The sequence below is a fragment of the Haliotis rubra genome, unplaced genomic scaffold (assembly GCF_003918875.1).
Source record: "Haliotis rubra isolate DU_JTF1 unplaced genomic scaffold, ASM391887v1 Scf49, whole genome shotgun sequence".
In the NCBI taxonomy this organism is placed as follows: domain Eukaryota; kingdom Metazoa; phylum Mollusca; class Gastropoda; order Lepetellida; family Haliotidae; genus Haliotis; species Haliotis rubra.
Genome location: NW_025767179.1, coordinates 512536 through 522226, shown reverse-complemented (window position 1 = coordinate 522226; position 9691 = coordinate 512536).

The following is a 9691-nucleotide window of genomic DNA, read 5'->3' as shown; positions in this document are numbered from 1 at the left end:
GCCTGAACCATGTTATTTCTCCTTCCGCTCAGCCTTTACTGTAAAAACGCCATATATGAACTTTAAAGTTGTCTACATTTGTTTCACTAACGCAAACGTATACGTAACAAACAATGTCATATCAAATTATATACTAGCCACATAAAGAAACTGTGCATTGTCAAATATTATCCCAGTTGATAAGTATGATAACACTGTCAAAGGTACATATAAACTTTAATCGAGGGATCATGAGACCATAACAAGTCGGGAGAATTTCAATTGAAAAGTCAATCACAATGACGTCACGAGTCCACAAGCGGGACAGGGGTCAAACGACCATGTCACAAGCTCAGTAACGGGTATGTCCACCATCGGCATTGAGAACAGCAGTGCATCGACGACGCATACAGATATCAAACGTGCAAGGAAGGCTTGTTGGATGTCACGCCAGATTCTCTCAAGTTCTGTTGCAAGGTCGAGGACGTTATCTGGCGGATGAGAAAGACGGCGTAGACGTCGATCCATCTCGTCCCAAACATGCTCTATCGGGGCGAGATCCGGTGAATTTGCAGGCCAAGGCAGAAAGTCAACGTTGTGGTGTTGCAAGAAATCCATAGCAACCCTTGCCGTATGAGGGCGGGCATTGTCCTGTTGGAATGTTAACCCAGGGCCATGACGTTGCAGAAAAGGAATTGCCACAGATCGAAGAATCTGATCCCTGTAGCCCACACCAGTTAAGTTGCCCTGAACAATCACCAAAGGAGTTCTTTGGCTTGCTGTTATTCCATCCCAAATCATCACGGAACCACCACCAAAGCGATTCCTCTCCAAGACACAGGCCTGTGCATAACGTTCTCCCACGCGTCTATAGGCACGTTGACGTCCATCACTATGGGAAATAGTAAACCTGGACTCATCTGTAAAAACGAACATTTCTCCACCAAAACAAGGGTCTGCGGACATGATTTCGGCACCACATTCGGCGAGCTTGTCGATGACGTTGTGTCAGGATAGGCTGTATGGCGGGACGTCGTGGTCTGATCCCGTGATGACGTAAACGTTGTCGAACTGTGTTGGGGTGGATACGGCGAAGTCCTGGGATGGTTCGGGCAGTCATCACTGCAGTCTGAAACGTGTGGCGAAGATGGGTCACCCTTATCCATCTGTTCTGTCTTGGCGTTGTTACACGTGGACGTCCAGAACGTGGCCGATCGATGACGTCATTTGTGTTCTGGTAGCGTCTCACCAGTGCAGAAATGGTGTTCCGGTGGCAGTGGAAATGTGCAGCCACTTGTCGTTGAGACATTCCCCCACGGACCATCCCAATGGCCTCATGACGTTGTGCAGACGTGAGCCTTGGCATGCTATGCGTTTCAATAGCCGTTTAATTTTTTGAACGATCGCAAGGGCAGGGTTTGAGCTTTCCAATGTGACAGTATTGTGTGGCATTCATTTGCTCTGTTTCTCTTTTCCGGAATGCATGTGCAACAACGTATTGCACGTCTCAAGGACGAACCCACTGACGTCACGGAACGTGGCACGTGCATGCATGTTGGATACATGTCACTAATCTCTGAGTTTAAATCCTTATGTGTCTACACAGGTTTGATAAATTTAGATTTTAAATTTTTGTATGCACAGTTTCTTTATGTGCCTAGTATATATTCTGTGAGACATGAAATGAAAAATGGTTTTATCGTGCCGCGATTATGACCGGATAGCACTGTCGGGTGCCTTCTCTGAGTATACCATAGTCATCGTGGACCTCCGTGCCTTTTGTGAAATTCGTCTTGATTGTCCTGTTTGAATTGACGATCCATAAACACAAATAAATGTGAGGTTGCACTGCTGTAATTTTCCCCGTCGGGGAAGTCCTTCTCACAAGATATATGTTCCTTTATTTGGAGCAGGCCGAAGACTATTACGCCCCATTGTTGCTAAATATCTTGTAGACCTTTAGCCTGACATTTACGCAGACCTCGCATGTTCACGTTCAGATCTGATAGGTGCCAAACATATTGATTCCGACATGAAAGCAATATCTCAGTGGGTTATTGTTTTCCTAAGTAAGTGGAGCTCTTTCTACAACATTGGACATAATTGTATCGTTGTTCATCTGATATTCCCCCGAACGGAAGCTCTACTCATTTAGTGTACAATGTGTTTGTTACAGAATTATAGAAAACAAACTTTTCTACTTTGACCAGGATTCTTCGAACTTGTAACAGTCCTTTGAGAAGATCAAGAGAGAAAGGGGTAGTGCACGATGTATCTGACGGAGGTATATGGAGAAAGTTCAAAGAATGTTACTGTATAAATACAAAAAATAAAATACCGGTTATGTTTAAAAAGTATCCCCAATCTGATAGGCAGAGAGATTGTTGTGAAAGATCACAATATGTATCATAATAAACGGGCCAAGATAAAAGTACATGACATTCATACCCACATTACATCCCTTTTATAGACACGGGACATCGTTGTTCCAGGTAGGGCAAACACTTCTTCTGTAGACATCTGCCAGTTTCACGCTACACACATGCTTTCTGATTATTGAGGAAATCACACGTCACAAATATTTGATTGTATAAATACCCAGGGATTAGTGATAGCGTTGCAGCAACCTATTAAAATTTACGACATACACTATCATCTGCAGTAGTACTGCCATACCTAGCTTTGTATTTATTACTCTCTTACTTAAGGTGAAATATGGTTGTCATGGTAACGATAATTTGGCATACTATTTATTGTCTGAGTCTTTAATCTGCGATTAGAATTAAATCTGTTTTGAAGTGAGCATGTTAAGAGAAATGAAGCTGTAAAACGAAAAGTATTGTGATTGAATCTATATGGTCTAGAAGCCAGATCCCCCAAATGATGAAAATGTGGTGCAGTTCTGGCAACCAAACGGGATGCGATTTTCCGGATATCAAGGGTATATATTTGAACACTTTTTATATGCTCATGTTACCAGTATTAAAACAAAATGGTCACAGAAAAACTGGGTTCACATTGTGTTATTCACATATGCTGAAGCCTTTGAAATCAAGGCTCATATCGAGGGCCTGGCTAAGCAAAATATTGTTGTGGAAGCAGACAGGTTTCCATTAGGTCACCAGCTTAATCACTTCGTTTCAAGCCATTGTCAGTTCTTAAGGCAAATGTGAGTGGGAGAAAAGGGCTACAGATGCTACAGACTTAAATGTTGTCATTCACATTTGAGGTTTGATAGTTGTTTAGGCTATGCAATATGTTATTACTCTCTCCTGGTTTATTGGGTGTTAACTGACAACAACATTACAGTTTGCAACATGTTTCGCATCCATGCATTATACAAAGCAGTTCTTGATTCATGATTCATGCATTCAATCAATAACAAAACATCTGTAAAAATAAATGTGATCGCAACCTGCTTAAAACTGCATTACTCACAGGTACTTTCACACAGTGTTGTTTTACTTTTCAAAGTTCTTATAGGTAAGCTTGTTTTCAAATGTATTGATTTAGCATTTCAAGCAACGCTGCAGGTTATCTGGAGGTCTGCACGTATCAACGCATTAACGCTTTGAACAGATACCTCCCATCTTTCCTCTACTTTCACTACCCCATGGAGAAAATATTCATGTTAATTAAAAGATCGCACAAGCAATCGTACATACAAAGTACTTGGATTAACCTTTCCATATTCAACAAAATCAAGCAGATATTCAAAATCATAAATACACGACGTTTCTGGGCTACTAAGAAGCAGCCCAGAAACCTCCTGTTGTAAAATAATAATAATAATAAATAATAAAGAAGTTGTAAATCGATAAAATAAGTTGTTATGTTACCTTCCAACTTCTAAATGCCCATCAAGCATCTACTTGTTGATCAGTTTTCTGTGCAAACATTATGAAAATTTACCCATGATTAAATATAGTGATTAGGATGTAGTTGTATGCCATTTCACCAATAAGGAGAGATACACACATGTGCGCGCGCACGCATACACACACACAAAATCATGTCACCAGGAAAAACCGGGAGCAAAAGTAGGTCACTTAATTTCCTACTCACTGTGTTAGCGAGAAAATAATCACTTAATCCTGCTTAGATGGATTTCATGTTGAATAGCCCCAGCCCATACAAATGCAACCAAAAAAACAAGATAAACAAACACACGCACAAAACCCAATGCCATCAAAAGGCTACACAGCGTGCAAGTTTCATATTGGATTTAACAGCAGTTGTTTAATGTGGCAGAAATTCAGAAATATAGATATGGTCTTGAAAAACCAATAAGCATATCCGGAGCATGTTTGGATCCATAATTACAGTTCCTGGCGCGTTATACAAAGCGTAATCCTCTGAAAATAGGAAATTTTCATAGCAATACATAACTCCGTATATACTGAATTAGCCCCAGTGAGCTCAGAGATTCAGAACCAGTCGGGTTTCATTTTGGACTATTGCATTACAGGAGGGGTTGGACCGAAAGTTTGGAGTATGAGACAAACTACTGGCATGTGTAAGGTCCCAGCGATACAGAGCAAATGTGATTCTTACAAGGAGGGAAACGCATGTAAAAAACCTAATCTCCTAGTAGTATTAGCATTTCGTATTTCGGAAAATAGATATATAGATCTGGGCAAGCAGAAGATGTCCTTAATTTGAAACACACTCTGCTGATCACAGCTGGTGGTTTCATAATATCTGTTGGAACAATGCAGTTGACTACAGCTGACTTGGTAATGTTCATCTAGGTGAGGTTTGTCAATATGTTAGAGCTTACACTGTACTGTCAACGGTCATCAGCTGCTGAAGATAATGATTCACGTGAGCCAATTCCATGATGCGATAACTATTGTCAATTCATGCACTCTCTGCTTGAAGGACAACGTAGTCATGCGACATACTGAAATCGGGAAAGGAACGACAGTTGGTCTTTTAGCATCCATCTAGACGAGGTCACTACTGGCAATATGTATAGACGATTCAAGGTTGTACGCGTAAAATATAATTCTAAAGCGTCTGTCAACGTATATACCAACTTCTGTGCGTGTATGGTATAGCTGCTAGTAATTTAATGCAACTTGACAATTGGCTCTCTGAGATACGACTTATGTAGAGACAAGAAAAGATATTGGCGACATACATTCTGTTGTCAATAATAGCATTTGGAATGATCTACAATAGATATCATGAGACTGACTATGCATTTAATCATTAACCATTCTCACAGGTTCACATATATGTTGGGTCAAAATTGATCTTCAGCAACCCATGTTGTGAGAGCGAACTAATGTGATCGGGTGGTCGTTCTCACTTACTTGTTTGATGCATGCCATCGTATCCCACTTGTGAAGGTCGATGCTCATAGTGTCATGACCATGCTATATGTAACTCTTTGTGTATATCATTACATATTACTTAAACCGAGGTATGCATATTTTTATGAACGTTACAGTAGAAGCAAGATGTTTAAATGAATATTGTCTCGGAATTATTTTGAGTTGTCCATAAAAGTAGGCACTTAATGTTTTGTATTTGAAGAAGTACGTTTCTGTCGCAATAGATCTCATCAAATATTCCTCTGTTCGTCCGTGATATAGTTGCAAATAAGTTAAGACTAAATCGTTTCCGTGGACCTTCTTCAACATATCTGTGCATGTAAACATCAATGTACAGGAAGGTGTAGCTGCAAGAGGTTGAACCTGTTGTGTACTTCGGCATGTGGATGTGGACATGAAACATGTTCCCGTGATCGTGACCATGTTGACATTGACTAACATGTCAACTGGGAATACACGATGACTATTAAGAACAATAAATACGAATTGATATGAAGGCAATGTTGGTTGCGTTTTGATGACATGACTGTGTGTATATTTGGTGGTAACATACCATAACGCCTTTCTGACCAATGTCATATCTTTTGCAATGTATTAATGATTGCCGGTGTAAAATAAATCCACAAAACCAAAGTCGTAATATTTCACATTGTAATCAGAAAAATGGCACACCATAATGTCACTTGCAAACCTTCCATTAGGATGTCATATTATTATCCATCAGCTTTAAGGGTTTTAAGGCATGTCAGTGCAATACTGACACTTATCAAACATATATCTCCTTCTGACATCAGCATGTCAATAAACGCAAATTTGTATGATAGTTCAACAGTATCTTCGACACATTAGTATTGTTGATACTATGTTGAGCTGAAATTATCTTATCTTTTGCTGATCTAAACACAAAGTACCAACCTTTGTTTCCTTGTAGTGGGTTTTCATGAATGCAATGCCAACCAATGTATATATGATCTTCAAATGATATAGCTGAATCAGAAAAACATAATTTCGGAAACAATTACCTTCTATTTGTAACTCATATTTTCTCATCAAATGCCCTTTCTATTAAAACTGACCTTTCACCTCACCAAAATATTTTTGCAATGAGCATATATGTAATATTATTGTCCACATTTTAAAATCATGGTCTGAGCATTCCAGAACTATATTTTTATGAAAATCGGTCAAACCAAACCAGAGTTATTAAATTAAGCCATCCAGTTAACGGTTAAAATATTGCCATAACCGACATGACATGTTGCACCTTAAAAGGGCCCCTGCACGGTAGTCACGCACGGTAGCTGATGATAACCGACATTAAATCATTCCTGATTGTGAAAAATCACATCCCATTCGGTCGCCAGAACTGCACCACATTTTCATCATTTTGGGGTCTGGCTTCTAGACCAATAAGCCTTTGTAAAAGCGAGTTTCAAGCCACCTACATATAAACCGGTTTTCATGATAAATATCTGCTAATCCCTGGTACGATTCCGACCATATCATAAGCACGAGTTTGTGAATCATAATGAAATATTGATGTTATAAGGCGTCCATGCCGCGTCAACAACAAATGCTAACGCACGAGAATTGCGATACTAGTACCTAAACCATTGACTCTCCCTGACCTGGAGACACATGTGATTGAGCGTATGTAGGGATGGGTAGAAGACAAAAGACAGAATGGATACTGGGGCTGTTATACCTTTCAATTATAAGTAAACTTTCGTTCTTGTCTCAGGATAAATGTATATTTGCCAGCTTCAACCAAATGTACATTCGAAGGATATGGAAATCTAGGTTAAGCTATTTGAATCATATTTAAAATTAACAGACCCAAACAATAGTCTGTTGTCCAAAGTTTTTGTTTTCCATGTCTGTCTCAGTCTGTATCACAGTCACAGAACGATATTATTTCCCCTTCCGCCCAGCCCTTACAGTAATGCTACGCCCTCAATAAAGCATGTCTAGATATTCTCAGGTTCAGCGTCTGTTATATAATCTGCAGGAAAACTCACTGCAGTGTTCGGTTTACAGAGTAAACATACCAAACACCCATAGCTTGCGGGACCAACATCTTCGGTAACATTTACATCTGCCAACGCTTAATTCGCAAGTGGTGAGGCAATAAGCTTATGAAGTTAAGGGTCCTGTACCATGTTTGTGAAATATCTATTGTGCCTTACATGAAGTCTATAATCTAAGCATGTCTAGCTATGTACGTGTTTAAGTCACTGCTTGAAGAAAGGCGCTTTTAGAATTTTATTTGGTAAATATTAGTATTTCACTGACTCAGTCATATTGGAAGACTCATGGCAACCTATACTTCATTGTAAAACACAAAGGTTATTTCTTTTGAGCAGAGACCATATGTCGGTATATGGTCTCTGCTTTGAGTTAACTGACAGGCTTTCGGTGTCAAATATTTGGGACTCGAGCCAAAGGTGATGCTATTCTGTCTTGAAATATGGCCTTTTTGTAATGCTTTGGTTGCACTTAATGATAAGTGATTGTTAAATGTACATAATATTATGATGTTTTTGAAGGATAATCTCAGCTGACTCAGATACTTTGCACGTGGTTTCCCCCATTCTTTCCACACCCATAATTCAGTTTTTATGTTCGTGACATCATCTGCACACTGATAATTTAAAACAGGTATATAAATAATAATTGTTTGCGATTTTTACCCAATTCAGGTTTCCATTCATTTAGCAATTTTCAGTTTCTATTTCCTGGAAATTCTGTACGAAGGTACATTCAATAGTTTCACCCAATAACAGTAAAGCATACAGATAATACGTTTTGGTACTTTGACGGATTAATAAGTACACATTATATTCCATATTATTGGGATGCAAAAATGATTTTCAGAATTATATAATGTATAACAAATCAGACAGCAAAAAGCAAAAGCAAAAATGAAAATGCATGAGCAACATAAATGCTGTCAGGTAGTAAGTTTTCAATAATAATCGAAACTGCTTAGTTATCTAAGTTTATGAACTAATTGCAATCACTAGAATTTTCTTTCATCTACCCAAGAGATAGAATCAAAATAGGTGTACAGTATGTGTAAGCAGTGTCTCCTTGTACGTTATATATAAGAAGTGTACCTAAGATCAGTTATCTAAACTGTAATGTAATTTCCATTACAAAACGTATAAAGCCATCACAAGGGATAAATATTTCTGTGTCAAAACAATTAAGGATTTTTTTTATAATGTAAATTATCATTTAATAAAAAATTTTTTTAAAGAAATAGAATTGTTAGATACATTTTGAACACTATGTTTTGTATATAGATAAGTATTATTTTATAAATGGTAGTACAAATTAGCAACTGCTAATTATTGTTAGTGGCTGTATATTTTCAAAGGGGGTTAGAGTATCGTAAAATTATTGTCCTCCTGAGAGGGAACGTAAGTCCCAGAACTTTCAAAGTAAAATTTTCACGTACCAAGTTTTTAAACGTAGTATTTTTGTTATTTTAACTTTTGGCTAAATTATCCTACAATCGCCAGCGGCTGAAGGAATGTTGTAAATCCAGCTAGGCTCCATGCAGGTAGCAAAAGTAATGTAAGTCTCCATGGTTCCTAGTATGGTGATGTACCTTCAGTTGTTGGCGATCTGTAGCCCATGTTTTATATTGTATTGTCTTCTTTAATTACACTGTTTTAGTTTTACATGCTAGTTTTATGTTCATATATGTGATCCTCCAGTATTTTTCCTGGCCATCGAAAACAATGTTTTCATTTTTGTATTGTATAAATTGTTTTCGTCACGATATGGCTGAGATATTGCCGATGTGACGTTAAATATTAACTCACTCACTCACTCACTCACAAAAAGTATAAACGATATTACCTACTGATCAGAAAGGCATATCAGTACCCTACTGCCGCCACCCCATCCTAGGCCTACCCCATCCCACAGCCTCTCACAGACATGCTCACACACATGCGCGCGCACGCACGCACGCACGCACGCACGTACACACACACACACACACCCTAACATATATATCGCTCTGGCCCATAGACCCGATATTTGAACCTTTTAAACAGACATCATGTGTATGTCAAGAGGGGCACGCACGTTAATAGCGGTGCTTAGTCATGGGTATCATTTCGCCAGTTGTTTCTAATGATCTCAGTCCATTATTGTGTGGTCGGACACGCTAACGAACCCGGTGTGACAGTTATATTACAGAACTATTGAAATACATGTTATAGTAACACTCTATTTACCCATTACCAAACATTTACGCGTGTACTAAATAAATGACAAACCTAACCCTGGTCATACAAGATTTCAAAGGTATTGAAATGCATGTCTTACAATCACAGCATTTACATATGTTACACATGCTA